Consider the following 16,225-nt stretch of genomic DNA (forward strand, 5'->3'; position numbering starts at 1 on the left):
ACACTGTTCTCTTTTGCACTACCACCACTGCACACACTCTACCATAGCACCTTATCATGGTCATTGCATCACATGGTCAGTCCATACCAGACCTTTGGAATCACTTCACAAAACTGTTAACTCTTTACATTTCTGAGAGTGAGTATCATGTATGTGAGATATATGTGTGTCTGTGTGTTTCTTGTGTTATGGTTGTCTAAGCTACTGGATGCCTACAATTTCCCTCAGGATGAATAAAGTATCTATCTATCTATCTATCTATCTATCTATCTATCTATCTATCTATCTATCTATCCATCTATCTATCTATCTATCTATCTATCTATCTATCATCTATCATCCATCTATCCATCTATCCATCTATCCATCTATCTATCTATCTATCTATCCATCTATCTATCCATATATCCATCTATCTATTTATCTATCTATCTATCTATCTATCTATCTATCTATCTATCTATCTATCTATCTATCTATCTATCTAAGCTAGATCAGTGATCTTCATCATTTAAGCAATTTCTTATTCCTTTGAACAAATTGAAATTGCTTTTGTAGATATTGCAATTGAGTGTCAGCTTTTTCCACATTTCCAATTGTAACCCGAGGATGCTCATTGAATTCCTCCCACCTTCCTTAACCCAAGTGAGGAGTTCTTTTCAGCATGGAGGTGGAAGGTGTACGATCGTCAGCCACACACACAGATGACCCTGCTGGCTGCAATGGATGCAGCATGTGAGGACATCACAGTAGACGCCTGCAGAGGATGGATAAGGCATATTCCAAAAGACTCTTTCCACGTTGCATTGCAAGGGAAAATATCCGGTGTGATGTGGATGAGAATATGTGGGCCGACAGACAGGAACATCTGGATGTGTAGAGACAACACTAGAACAGTGCTGCGGGTAAAGTTGTGCCTTAGGGGTGTTTCCTGTGTTTCTTTCTAACTTAGTTTTTTTTCCTTTGTGCCCCTTGCCTTTTTCTTACTGTAAATTATTTAGTTTTATTCTTTCATAAAGTAGCACTAGTAAAAGCTGTGAAAACAAAATCCTCCTGTTGAAATTCATTGTGCAGCCTTGTGTATTTTCAGTAACTGTCATCCAAACTGTAGCCTAAGATTACATCAGGTAATACTGTCAAAGTACACAGTTACAGTAACAACATGCCTAAATATTTTGACGACCTTGTTTGTGAACAATGACTCAATGACTTATCATTCTGATGACACTGACATGATCATTGGCATGAATATTAACCTTTGAGAGATGTACTAAGGATTTTTAGTGACTGACTTGCTGAGAAATACACTTATTATTTTGCACATGTTAGGGATGATGTGCCAAATGCACCAAAGCCACTGAGAAAAACTGTAAATGTGATTCTTCTCCACCAGGCTCCTGGCTCCGCCCCCTCCACAGGATCAGCCAATCAGAAGACAGGTCAGCGAGAAACAGGCAGGAGATCTGATCATCGGACCTAAAAGAAGACATGAGAGATTAACCAGATGAACCGACATGTTGTTGACTCATCTGGTTTATAGAATTATTAAATATATATATATTTAATAATATGGCAACACTTTACATTGATCAAAGCTACATTTCTGTAAATAATACTTTCCCAATAAAAAAGATATTGGGCTGTTTGTCATCGAGCTTTAAGACGTTTGAATGTGTTTTTGGTGAAAAATGAAGTTGAAATATAAAGTTTCTGACTCACTGACTACGTTTACATTCACACCAATATTATTTAATATTTGATCCAGGTCATGTAAACAGCATATTCAGGCTGGACATTCATAATGATGAAGATGTGTGTGATGTGAGCATTGTTGTATTATTGTTTTCAATTCATATTCATTTTAAATAGAACAGCTTTATGTCCCCTGTTTAAGTTTGCTAAATACACAAATTGCCCAACATGCAACTCTTAGCAACCAAGTTAAACTGTAAGACATAAAGAAGTATCTGGATGGAAAAAGATTTTTAAACTTCATATTTGGACAGAAAGTAGCTTTTGGGTGGAGTTCACCTTTTAAACTTCCTGGAGCTGCAGGCGATATTACGAATCCCACTATGGCCACGCCAAGACCCGCCCTTCAATAGCATTCACACACTACTATTGGCCAGGCGTCCATGCTTACATGTACAGGTCCTATCCCGTGACCAGTGGTTAAATTAGCTTTTGTAGGGAGGGGGAGCTCTTATTTACGGAGAATGGTCGTCATTCAAAATCATGCCGTAAAATGACTTCATGTGTTTTTACACCAAATGGGCTCTTTTTCCAGTATTAATGTGTAAGGTAGGGTTGATAAGTTATTCAAACAAAGAGAAATACTTCCCAATTCACTTACTTTACTATTATTAGTTTTTTTTAACCTTTTATAGGCTAATGTTAACAGACAGGCAATGGATTTCACCCTTGGAAAATGTATGAAATTGAACATGTTTGAAAATATTGGTTGGCAAATATGTAAACATCTTTTTAAACAAGAAAATTATGTTGATTTAAGAGAATCAGAAACCACTATTATAACCTTTTTAACAGTGATTGGCTGGCCCAGCTTGTTAATAGCCAGTGTATGTTCATTTTAGCTTCCAGTTTGTTAGATGGCCCCAACATTTGGTCTGATCATAACTGGCCTGGCTAGTCAAAGGCCAGGGTTCTGCTTCCAGATTTATTTGGTGACTTATGATGTGGGGGTCTGGGGGTCCTCCCCCAGAATACTTTTTAGCATTAAACACTTCATTTTCTGCATTTTGGTGAATTTTTATGCACTTATTTCTACCTACTCTATCTTTATGTAAAGGGAACCATTAGGCTACAATCCAAATATAACAACATAATGGAAAATATTGCAGTAAGGCTGTCAGGAATTCTGTGTTGCTTTCATCTATTTATTCTCCTTTAGATCGACTTATCTAATTATATCTGAGTCAGCACACATGTAGCTTAGGCATCATTTATTCTTCCCTTTTTTGCATCTTTTGTTGGGGAAGTAACCTCCGTAAATGTGCAAATGACAATTATTCACAGTGATAGATTATTCATTTAATTTATTAATAAACCTCTTGATTGTAATATTTCAGATCATTGAGCAAGATTTCTGCTCATGTCCAAAACTTTGTGCACATTCAAAATATAACTCATCCCATCTGTGCTCTCTGAGATTTGAAGGAGTCGTGATATTTTGTGAAAAAAATAAAGTTATAATATAGGCTATTACGAGAATAAAGTCACCATATTTTAGAAAATAATCTATAGGCTACCTGCACCGTGGTCTGCTGTGCATTCCGTGATTGCTCTGCTGATACGGTAGATCTCAGACCTCCTGACAGACTCAGAGCCCCGTTTGAAACACAGAGCCCCGTTTGAGACGTTTAGGGAAGTGGCTGTACGCTGCTAAACATCGGAGGTGGAAACCCGAAACTTCTGGCAGAAATACACGGAGCTCAAACACATCTGCCGCAGCATGTCCACAGCAGAGTGCATCCATAAACCTGAAGCTGTGCAGCTTTTTACAGCGAGAGTGGACACTAAGCGACGTCCGGTTTCATATTTGTCAGTAGAGATGTTCCGATACCGATACCAGTATCGGTATCGGCTCCGATACTGCCTAAAAGGCTGGTATCGGTATTGGGAAGTACTGGAGTTTATGCACCGATCCGATACCACGTAATAAAGCCTTAAAGAAAATCTACGTTAAAGTAGTTTATTTATGTTCTTTTTCCGTTATAACTGACTGTCAAACTGGAGAATAAAAGAAAGTTCTGGGGCATTCATTGTTTGTGTTTGTTCATGTTTCACAAAGAGTTTAACCTGAGCCTGACCGACAACAAAGATAGAAATCATATCACATCCATACAGGGATAGTAGTATACAGCTGTTAAAACATAATGAAATATATGACACTCTGGTATCGGATCGGTACTCGGTATCGGCCGATACGCAAGTTCAGGTGTCGGAATTGGTATCGGGAAGCAAAAAAGTGTTATCTGGCCATCTCTATTTGTCAGTCAACTTTTCAAAATACATTTGGGGTTACACTCAAAACATTCGGGGCTGACCCCCCGGCAAAATGTTTGATGCTGAAGGAGACGGAGCTGAGCTTCGGCAGGGTGTGTTGTGGACCTGAGGAGGGGGAGCTGCGCTCCGGTGCGCTCCGGCCCAATTTAACCTCTGCCCCTGACCAATCCCTTAACCCTAACCTTAACCACTCGATGTGAAATGCCTAACCCCAACCAATCGTACTGCTTCGTAGGGCGGGTCTTGGCGTGGCCGTAGTGGGATTCGTAATTTTACGAGCTGCAGCCTCCGGTACCATGGTAACAAGGTAGGAGAAGGACATGACGTCACACCCTCCTGTACAGCAGGGGGCGCTGTGCACCTCCAAGCTGTTAGTAATCCTCCACTAAAGAAGAGAAGAAGAAGAAGGAGGAGCTGTGACAAGAAGGGAGGGTAGACGTAGCGACGAGGTTATTATTTCTAGAATGAGGATTGGTCACTCGTTTCTGAATAGCAATTTATTTATTTTAGGTAAGCACCAGAGTGGTTTGTGTTCATGTCAGGATCCGGAGACAGTGCAACATGTTTTGATTTCTTGTGGAAATTATGACCATCAAAGACAAGATCTACTCAGAAATTTGCAAGGACTTGGCTTGGAAGAAGTGTCAATGAAAAGTATTTTAGAATTAGGATCAAGTGGGAGGGGAAGACGTTGTTTTTTCAAATTTTTAATAGATACTGGACTGTATCATCGGATATAGTGCATTAAGGTGCTAGTTCCGTAGATGGCAGCAATGCAACGTATTGGATGCCGGCTGCCGTAAAATTTCAAAGAAGAAGAAGAAGAAGAAGAAGAAGAAGAAGAAGGAGCTGTGCTGGATCTCAGGACCAGAGAGGAATGGAGGAGGACGACCAGAACCAGGAGCAGCGGAGCACCGAGGTCCCCAGAAGACCAGCAGCAGACTGGGACTCTGATAGCAGCCATGTTCAGGTCCGTGTTCTCCTCTCATAGAACGGTGCTGGCTGGAGCAGCTTTCTGCCGCTGGCGCACCAAATGCTGGCTCGGCTCTAATGGTCGGCTCTTTGGAAAGTAGAGAGGGGGAGACCTACTAGATTCAGAGTTCTCCTCCTAGAATGTAATGTGAAATGTAACATGTTCACACCTCTCGGTGTATCGTCCGTTCATTGTGTTGTTAGAGATCTAATGTGGGAATAGAAAGACGTGTTTTTAGAGAGAGAGGAACAAACAATGGAGCGTTTTCCCTCCAAAACTAACTAACGGAGCTGAACACAGGAAACACACCGCGGATACATCAGGACTTTTAGCGTGTATAGAGCCAGCATATCTCCACCAGACTCCATGTAAATAATCAGGACTTTTAGCATGTATAGAGCCAGCATATCTCCACCAGACTCCATGTAAATAACCAGGACTTTTAGCGTGTATAGAGCCAGCATATCTCCACCAGACTCCATGTAAATAATCAGGACTTTTAGCGTGTATAGAGCCAGCATATCTCCACCAGACTCCATGTAAATAATCAGGACTTTTAGCGTGTATAGAGCCAGCATATCTCCACCAGACTCCATGTAAATAATCAGGACTTTTAGCGTGTATAGAGCCAGCATATGTCCACCAGACTCCATGTAAATAATCAGGACTTTTAGCGTGTATAGAGCCAGCATATGTCCACCAGACTCCATGTAAATAATCAGGACTTTTAGCGTGTATAGAGCCAGCATAAATCTCCACCAGACTCCATGTAAATTATCAGGACTTTTAGCGTGTATAGAGCCAGCATATCTCCACCAGACTCCATGTAAATAATCAGGACTTTTAGCGTGTATAGAGCCAGCATATCTCCACCAGACTCCATGTAAATAATCAGGACTTTTAGTGTGTATAGAGCCAGCATATCTCCACCAGACTCCATGTAAATAATCAGGACTTTTAGCGTGTATAGAGCCAGCATATCTTCACCAGACTCCATGTAAATAATCAGGACTTTTAGTGTGTATAGAGCCAGCATATCTCCACCAGACTCCATGTAAATAATCAGGACTTTTAGCGTGTATAGAGCCAGCATATCTCCACATGTAAATGGGTGAATTAAGGGTTTATTTCAATCAAACCAGAGATGGTGATTGTTGGAACAGGGGAAAGATGAACCAAGATGGCTTTTGGTAGTTTTATTTAGTTTCTGTCCACTTTGAATGAAGTGTGTTTATTCAACATTTCTGTTTCATTTAAATGGAGTCTGGTGGAAAAATAAATTAATATCCTGAAAATGAATCTATATTTAGACGGCTTGTGTGTGTGTGTGTGTGTGTGTGTGTGTGTGTGTGTGTGTGTGTGTGTGTGTGTGTGTGTGTGTGTGTGTGTGTGTGTGTGTGTGTGTCTAGCTTCAGAGTGAGTAGTGACTCTAGAGTCCTAGTGAGAGAACCAAAGAGTCTCCCCTGTTCTTTCTGACCATGGTGGGAGATCTGCAGCAGGAGAAGTTAACCCTCTCCTTCATTTCATGTTGTTTATGGAGAAGGAGAACCAGGACATGAGTCGTAAGGGCTGCCTAATATTCATTCAAATATCATTATTTTTTTAAATATTCAAATAAAGAAGTTCGGAGTCAAAGCACTAATAGCTGAACACACCCGATTAGAAGGGCTACGAATCCAGATCAACATGCCCTGGATTTCTCAGTTACCGGCTTCACCTAACCTAACAACCACGGTTCCCCATAAACTGTGTCACGATTAGGGTTGGGTATCGTTTGGTTTTTTTCCGATTCCGGTGCTAAATCGATACTTTTAAAACGGTGCCGGTGCCTGAACCGGTACTTTTCAATAAAGACTCAATAAAGAAAAAAAATAACTGTAGTAAACAACAGTCAGTGACTTGTTTATTGCTAAGGCCATGGTCAAAATAAAGATTTAATAATAATGTAATAACAATAACTTATTTCACCAGTAAATTGCTGTTGAACCCCAGATGGGAAAAGGGTATTTTACAATTACTGGGAATGCACCACAAGGCTACCTGTTTTAAGTGAATCTGTGTTGTTTAATTCCGACAATGGCAGCTGCAAGTGAACGCACCGTCTGTGTTGTTTAATTCCGACAACGGCAGCTGCAAGTGAACGCACCGTCTGTGTTGTTTAATTCCGACAACGGCAGCTGCAAGTGAACGCACCGTCTGTGTTGTTTAATTCCGACAACGGCAGCTGCAAGTGAACGCACCGTGTAGTTTAATTCCGACCATATTAACATACTGTATATCTATGAATTGCAACATCCCGCTGTAGAAGTCCTCCACAGTGAAATACAGTCACACTTTACACTGTTTAACGTTAGCTGTCAGCATTTTAACCGTGATTAATCCAGCTGCTAGCTAAAGGTAGGCTAACGTTACATGCTGTCAGGTGTAGTGTATAGTCAAACACCGAAATGAGGCACCGAAACTTTCGTTCTTATTCGGTCTCGTTACTACCGTTTACGTCGGCACCGGTTCCCTATTGGCACCGAGTTTCGGTACCCAACCCTAGTCACGATGGTGGTAAACAACTAACCCAGTCAACCATCAGGGTTTCACCATCCAGCGGCGTTCACATAAAAGAGGCGGTGTTTGCACAGCACAACCAATCGCAAACATGCTCCACCATACAGCCCAGCAGGCCCGGTGTGATGCTCCACCATACAGCCCAGCAGGCCCCGGTGGGATGCTCCACCATACAGCCCAGCAGGCCCGGTGTGATGCTCCACCATACAGCCCAGGCAGGCCCAGCAGGCCCGGTGTGATGCTCCACCATACAGCCCAGCAGGCCCCGGTGGGATGCTCCACCATACAGCCCAGCAGGCCCGGTGGGATGCTCCACCATACAGCCCAGCAGGCCCCGGTGGGATGCTCCACCATACAGCCCAGCAGGCCCCGGTGGGATGCTCCACCATACAGCCCAGCAGGCCCCGGTGGGATGCTCCACCATACAGCCCAGCAGGCCCGGTGGGATGCTCCACCATACAGCCCAGCAGGCCCCGGTGGGATGCCTGCGAGTAGAGGAGACGCTGCGCATGATTAAGGCCACCCCGTTAGGCTAATAAAGTAATGTTTAAAAAAACACAAATGCTTGATCAAGAGCCCGAGGATAGTGGTGGGAAATGTTGGCCCGTTCGTCCAGCTCGGGCTCGGGCAGAGAATCTAACCTCTAACGCTCATCAATATCACTTCCCCATCAGTCATGCACACGATCTGACCAGAATTACATTTGTGTTTTCCATAAGCTGTCGTTGCTTTAGCCTTTTATTTCAGTTGCAACCCTGGCAGTGGGAAGCGAGAAAATAAAAAATATAAAAACATAATTCACCGATGTGTGGCATTGGCAACACACTGCTCAACAAGCTGACAAACAGTCTATATGTAATTCCCTCCACTGAAAATCTATATTTTTCATAACCATAGCCATTGGGGAATGTTAACGGGGTTGTCGTGCTCTCTAAATGTTTTGACTTTTATGAGCGCACCTCTTTCTCAGATCCACATGGCCGTGCAACACTTCTGTCACTCCACTCTCCACTTTATTCTTATGGGTGACATCAAGCGACTTTAATGCGCCCGCAAAGCATCCTGGGAAGGCAGCGCTGCATCTGAAAAAATGCTGCGTGTAAAAATAAAGCTGGTTGATGCCCATCTTTATGCAAATGGAGTCTCTCGGAGGTCCTCTCAAAATCTGACAAATCTTTTTAGCTGACCTTTGTTGATCTGAAATGAAGACAAATTCAACAACTGCACGGCCGATTTCTCCCTTACTCCCGACTTCTCCGCCACTTTGCTCGTTAGAAAGCCATGATGTCTCTCTCTCTCTCTCTCTCTCTTTCTCATGGGTGGGCCAAATTCTCTGGGCGGGCAACGCAGAGAAAGGGCAGGTAACCTTGCTCCTTATGACCTCATAAGGAGAAGATTCCTGATTGGTCCATCTGAGCTTTCATTTTCTCAAAGGCAGAGCAGGATACCCAGGGCTCAGTTTACACCTATCACCATTTCTAGCCACTGGGGGACCATAGGCAGGCTGGGGGAACTCATATTAATGTTAAAAAACCTCAAAGTGAAATTTTAAGACAAACGGAGGCATGTGGCTTCTTAAAGGGGTGATAGAATGATTATATAGTGTATGTCACACTGTTCCTTAAGGTCTCCTAATGGGGTATTTAACATTGGTTGGGCTGAAAATGTCCCAGGTGCTATTTTTTGGCCCTTATCCATCCCTGTGTAATGGCTCTATTTGGAACGACTGCTTTTCTTCCAAATATGGTATGCCTATGAATATTTAGATGAACTGCGCGCTGACTGGTTGAGGAACCACTCACACATTTTTCACACACACAGAGCTGTCTTGTGCAGATTGTGGAGCTTGTGAAGTCCAATACTGTCTTGCCAAATTTGCAATTAGACATCAATTTTCGTAAAATGGCCCATATTTGAGTTTTACATAGTTGACTTCTCGCATAAAGGCTCAGAAGTGAATTTAGTAATGGAATATCAGAGATCTGCGCGACCTAGATTCAGAAGACTAGCTGACCTCAGGTCAGTGGTCAGCCTATGTAAATGTTGGGGCGTGACAAAGACTAGCGACTAGAGGCAAATTAGGCTCTAGTCTCTAGGCAGGTGACTCGTTGGGATTGCCCGTTTTCAGAAGCAGTCAAATTGAGAGATTTGCAGAGGAAAGAGGTGTCAATGGGATTTTGAGGTTACAATTGTTTCACAGGGATTAAAGTTCTCCGTCAGTTTGATTTTAGAAATGCCATAACTTATTGATCCAGCTCCAATGAGAAAAAGAAATGGGGGGGGGGGGTTGTATCAATTTTGTGATGTTTAATGTTTACAGAGTCTCAATCAGTGACCGCTCAAGAAGATGCATCAGCCATGAGTTTCGCAATGCTGTAGCCTAGCTACATGCTTGTCTCCTTAGCCCGTTTGCTTAAAAAACACACCGTGGAGTATGCACTATAGCAAAGAAAACAAAACGTCTCGCGCTGTGCTACTAACAAGCTAACGTTCGTTGGTTAGAATGGGCAAGTGTCCAAGGTGGAACTAATTGTGACACCTCCATAATACAGTTTTTTTTTTTTTTCTTTCATCCAATCATCCATTTGACTTGGCTTGAAAAAAAGTTCATTTTTTTCACTTTAATCCCTGGTTTCATTACAACTTGCCTGAAAAATTTTGAATATTTTGGAAGGTTATGAAGAGGACATTTGCTTCCATAATATGTCTGCAACCGGCACATATTTTCCTTCATTTTGTCAAAAATTATTGTATGAAGAGTTAAAATTGTGAGTGTGAGCAAGTCTAGGGTTTAAAGAAGGTTGTTCACTAACTTGGTTTGTCTGTTGCTATAGAAACGGAGAGGAGGAGAGGTACCCAAACATCACCACTGTCAACACTGTGACAAATCCTTCACAACATCTGGATATTTAAAGATTCATCAGAGAGTTCACACTGGAGAGAATCCTTACAGCTGTGATCAATGTGGGGCAGCTTTCACACAACAGAGTTCCCTAAAAACACATCAACGCATTCACACTGGAGAAAAGCCGTACAGCTGTGATCAATGTGGGGCAGCTTTCACACGACAGAGTAACCTAAAAACACATAAACGCATTCACACTGGAGAAAAGCCGTACAGCTGTGATCAATGTTGGACAACTTTCAGACGACAGAGTGACCTAAAAGTACATCAACGCATTCACACTGGAGAGAATCTTCACAGTTGTGATCAATGTGGGGCAGCTTTCACACATGTGAATATCCTAAAAGTACATCAACGCGTTCACACTGGAGAGAAGCCGTACAGCTGTGAACAATGTTGGAAAACTTTTTCTCATAATAGCAACCTTAAAACCCATCGGCGCATTCACACTGGAGAGAAGCCGTACTGGTGTGAACAATGTGGGAAAACCTTTTCTTGGAGTAGTAACCTTAAAAGACACCAGCTCATTCACACTGCCTCGTAGTGAACATGTTTCCGAGCCAAGCTGTTTCCTCCTGCCTCCTCCTCATGTCCTGATAGCTGTGTTGTTATATTCTGATCTTCTCTCCACATTGAAGGCTGACCAATTAAAAAAAAAACTGTTTACTAAGGTGATGTCAAATTCTGTCCCTTAAGACGGACAAAAGAAGCAAACATTCTTAACTGGGATACTTTAATCAGAACGTGTCTGCTGCTGCTTAAAAAATGACTTAGTTAAACAGTTAATGTGTTTAAACTGCGTCTGTGCCGCCACTATCTTTGGACATAGTACAACTGATCTTAAAGACTCAGAAAACAATTTTTTTTTACTGCTTTTGGATGTTCTTATGAAAGAAATGCTAAACGAATCAACATGGAATATCATTTCGCAGATAAAAAAGATGTTTTACAATATTTAACTATTACTAAAGCGTTGAATTTATTATCACAAAAGGTAACATTAATCCTTCTTTTAAGGGGATATTTCACCGCTGGAAAGATGAATATGTTTTAAATTGGGTCATTTATTTAGTAGAAATGTGAATTTGCATAGAATAGTCGGCATTTAACAGTCACAAATTCCACCAGCAGTGAGCAGTTAGTTGAACTTTATGAAAAAGATCGTGTTTGGATTAAAACACTACCAAAGAACACGCATTCTTCTTCTTTGGATTAGGTAGACTAATGGCTGCAAAAGTCCACAACTGCCTATATTCTAACACTATATTTTTTTCAACTTGGATCCGATCCGTGACTCCAAACCGTGATCCTGACCTTGAGTTTTGTGATCCCTTGCACCCCTAGCTGTTACCATCTTATCTTATTTGTGTAAGATTAACACGTAAAGGAACAAATGGAAACTAGAACATTTCTGAAAAAGTTGGTGACTGCCAGAATCTTTGTGAAAACTGTAAAAACTGTTCTTAAGAACGTTTGGTGAATGAAGCCCATTGTTCTCATCTTTAGAAACATATATATTTTTAATTTATTTTACTTTTTTTGCCGGACAGGAAGTCATACTTTTCAATTTATGAATACATGTTTAAGGACTTTAGGATGAACAGAAGCTCAACATTTTGCAGCAATGTTTAAAATAGTAATTATTTGGGCTGCCTTCTCATTTAGGCCTAGACTAGGGCTTTTTTTTATCGTCATCACAATATCAACTAGCGCAATTTACACATCGCAGAGGCTGTGATTTTGAAAATGAACTAGTCAAACCAAGGTGAGAACAATGACTACATAATCTAAGATAATTTAGAAAAATATCTCTTTACATATAAATGAAAATATTGCGATAATATACAGCATAAGACACAATTTCAGGGTAGTTATTAAGGCCGCACGATATGATGAAAATATGCAATATTCCCCAACGTTGTTGAATATCGCAATAATGATATTACTTGTGATAAATAAACATTAAAATGTACTAAGTTCTGCCTTTCTGCTGCTTAGTATTCTGCTAAAATACAACAAATTGCTCGTTGAATTTAAAACAAATGAAAGGAAAGTGTAACCATGGTGTGTTTTGTTAGTTACATTTTTTTTTGCCAAATGTTAACGGTTCAGCAGATATAATACCCATAATACTATACTAGGAAAATTGACCAGTTGAAGGGATGAACAATAGACTGACTGTTAAATTAGAGCAGCCATTCATTTAGACCAAACTAATTTAATCTTTCGGCCCCATTATCTTGGACGGACTTGCCGAGTCACCCTGTCGGGGCTCTGCAAGCGAGACGCTCTTGTTCCTCCCCCGTCTTCCCCTCTGCCTGCTGATGGTCGTATCGGTTCTGGACTGTTTAGGAGTGTCACCACGGCAACGTGCTGTTTATCGCTATGACATTCTGCGGACTGAGTCACTAGTGGGCTCCCCCCTATACCCCCAGTCCCTCGCCTTCGCCGCTAATGTGTTGTGTTGTGTTATATTATATTGTGTTGTGTTATGTTATATTGTGTTGTGTTATGTTATATTATGTTGTGGAACATTGTGTTATGTTATGTTATATGCAGCAGTGCAAATGTACTGTTTGTGTGCTTATATGCTGAGGTGTTGGTTCCTGTTCCCACACTGTTCTTATCTTTATGAGGATAGTCTGAGAGTTTCTTTTTTATTTCCCTCTCCTCTCCTTCATGTCATGCTGTATCTCTTCCTGAGAGAGTTGAGACGGCACCACATATGGCGACTCGGTGTGTCTGTGCATGTTGCTTTAATGTGACATGCACCTACGATACCAAGACACATTCCTTGTGTGTGTAAGCGTACTTGGCAATAAAGCTTTTCTGATTCTGATACTATACTCCATACAGAACATAACATGTTATTATTAATCTCAACACTCTTTCCTTCTATGTCCTGTTAAATCACAGATTTGATCCTCGTGTTCTAGTTTTCATAAGTGACATCCTTTAATATTCTCACAAATTCAGATCAAAACAATGAAAACCTGTGAGCAGTACGAGACTAGAGTGAGTTGGTTAATTTGTGTTTAGTGCCCTGTAATGTGTGGAAGGCTTTAATTTGGACACAGTTGCTCTGATATTCATGGAAATTGGTACACACGTTGCTCTCATTATTACGGACATATTTCTAATTTATTTTTATTAGCTCCACCCAACTTGAAGTTGGCCATTTTAATTGTATGTCATTGTTGTTTTGTAGTTTACCATCATATTATCTTCTTTTGTGAACTTTCATTTAATAGTCTTTGTCTGACATTTCATATTCCCTGTTTGTATTTTCTGTGACTGAATGTGGTTTTAAATCTGTTGAGGTGTGTTCAGACTGGAAGTAAAGACTCTGATGATGATGATGATGATGATGATGTTTTCCAGCCAACACTAAAGAATGGTGGAACAGCAGGGAACAGACCAAGTCAAATAGCAAACAGCTGATTTATTCATCTGACTTGTAAATTAATGTCAATGATTTCATTTTAAACATCTTGAAATTTGAAACAAATGAATGCTTACTCATGCAAAGAAGCTTATGCTCGGTCCTGGACGTAGCAGCAGACTTGCAGGGATTTCTGGACCTCTTCAGTTCTCTGAACAGAATAAATGAAATAAATCGAGGCCTCATGCTGATTATTTGGGACTTGATTTGGTGGATTTCTCCTTCCTGCCGTTTCTGTGTTTAAACTCCTTGATAAGAGAACGTTTCCATCCACTAAAAGTGCTGACAGACTCAGATTATTATTCTAAGTGTCTGACAACATTACCTCCAGAGATAGAGCTTTTAGTTAAAGAGTAAGATCCTTTTAGTTTAACATGAAACAGCCCCGAAATCACCATCACCAAACTCCACCAGACTCCATGTAAATAATCAGGACTTTTAGCGTGTATAGAGCCAGCATATCTCCACCAGACTCCATGTAAATAATCAGGACTTTTAGCATGTATAGAGCCAGCATATCTCCACCAGACTCCATGTAAATAATCAGGACTTTTAGTGTGTATAGAGCCAGCATATCTCCACATGTAAATGGGTGAATTAAGGGTTTATTTCAACCAAACCAGAGTGGTGATTGTTGGAACAGTGGAACGATGAACCAAGACAGCTTTTAATAGTTTTATTTAGTTTCTGTCCACTTTGAAATAAGTCTGTTTAATAATCATAACATTTCTGTTTTAATTAAATGGAGTCTGGTGGAAAGATAAAGTAAAATGCTGAAAATTAATCTGTATTTTGTCATTTCTCCTTAAATGTCCACAATATTTTAATTATAGAAAGGCTGTACACTGTACGCTGTATTTAATACTCAAGTAAAGTACAAGTACCTTGAGTTAATTACAGTACTTGAGTAAATGTACTCAGTTACTCAGTTGACTAACATGAACTCTGGAAAAAATGAATTGAATGTGTGGAATGATTTGGACAAGGCTTTGAAATAAGTTTGTTTAATAATCATATCTGTGGAAAACTCCCTGCTGGACTGATGAGCCTATGTCACTCCATGTCAACATGACTATTGGACCTGAATGCTACTGCTATGTTCCATTTGAGGTCTTAGAGCGCCATCTAGTGGCCAATAGATATAAGGACACAATGACACCTATATTCTTTACTATATTGGGTTCTATTGATTCCCATTACTATCCAGAATTATTTGGATGTTTGCACAGCAACTTTTTATTGCATAGCAATACTTTACATTGCATATAATTATGTATATAGCAGAGTGATTTGTTGCTTATTGCTCTTTAATCTGTATATATGTGAATTCATTATGTACAGGTTATATTTACATATTCTGTATTTCCTTATTTTACAGAAAATCACACACACACATATATATATATATATACATATACTATTGCAAACAACAACCACTTTATTCACTGCTGGATTTGGATATCAATAAATTTGTTGAACTAAAAGCGAAGGTTGCAGCGACTCTCTTACCGGAGGACATAGCCAGCTCGGGTAGCGCCAGAGAATAACGTACAAGGACTTCACAATAACATTTCTGTTTTAATTCAAGGGAGTCTGGTGGAAAAAAAATAAAATGAATTAAAATGCTCAAAATTAAAATCTATATTATTTTTAATTTCCCAGTCCTGGAGTTATCCACTTGTACATTATTTTCAGTTCCAGTCCACCACTTGATTAATGAACTGAAAACCTGTTGTTTCCCTCCTGACCTCCAGAGGGCCTTCTTTCATTTTAAACTTTTAATCTGAAAACCCGGACTGGGAGGAAGCGGAAGTCTCGTTGTTAGACTGGGATGTGTGGCTGGCGGCGGGATAGCTGTGCTGTTTGTTATTAGTGAGTTTGAAGAAGACAGAGCTCCAGGTAAACCCGCACACACTCAGCTAAACACTTTAAGAACTGCTCTTTTACACGGCACTCAGAGACAAGAGAAGACAGAGCTGCGCATGCGTTAGCTTCCCATTCGGCTGCTTAATGCTAACGGAGCTGAGCAGAAGCTAGCTAGCTCTTTCATATGGCTCTTTGTAGTTTAGCTTATTTAAAGCTAATGGACTTGCTCTTACTACTTGTTGTCTGGAGTTTACACCTCCAGGGTTGAAAGCACTTAACTGGAAGTCTCTTTGGATAAAAGCGTCAGCTAAATGACATGTAATGTAATGTAATGTAGCAGTCAGCTGCTCCCATTGTTGACCTTGTTCTAAAATGGGAGAAAGCCAAGCCGTTCTAAATGTAGTGGAGCTTCATTCTTTCTGAGAGCAGAAGTGTGGCCGACTTTCCCTCTGAT

The 16,225-nt window shown here is 40.6% G+C and overlaps 1 protein-coding gene and 1 pseudogene across 1 annotated transcript in view; one reads left to right on the top strand and one right to left on the bottom strand.

The window, feature by feature from the left end:
- Positions 1 to 16,225, bottom strand: part of LOC114574039 (uncharacterized) — an 80,857-nt gene that overhangs the window by 52,067 nt on the left and 12,565 nt on the right. The gene's annotated exons all lie outside the window — the stretch shown is intronic.
- Positions 4,825 to 16,225, top strand: part of LOC114574063 (zinc finger protein 501-like) — a 134,005-nt pseudogene continuing 122,604 nt past the window's right edge.

Source organism: Perca flavescens, chromosome 19 (assembly GCF_004354835.1).
Source record: "Perca flavescens isolate YP-PL-M2 chromosome 19, PFLA_1.0, whole genome shotgun sequence".
Classification (NCBI taxonomy): domain Eukaryota; kingdom Metazoa; phylum Chordata; class Actinopteri; order Perciformes; family Percidae; genus Perca; species Perca flavescens.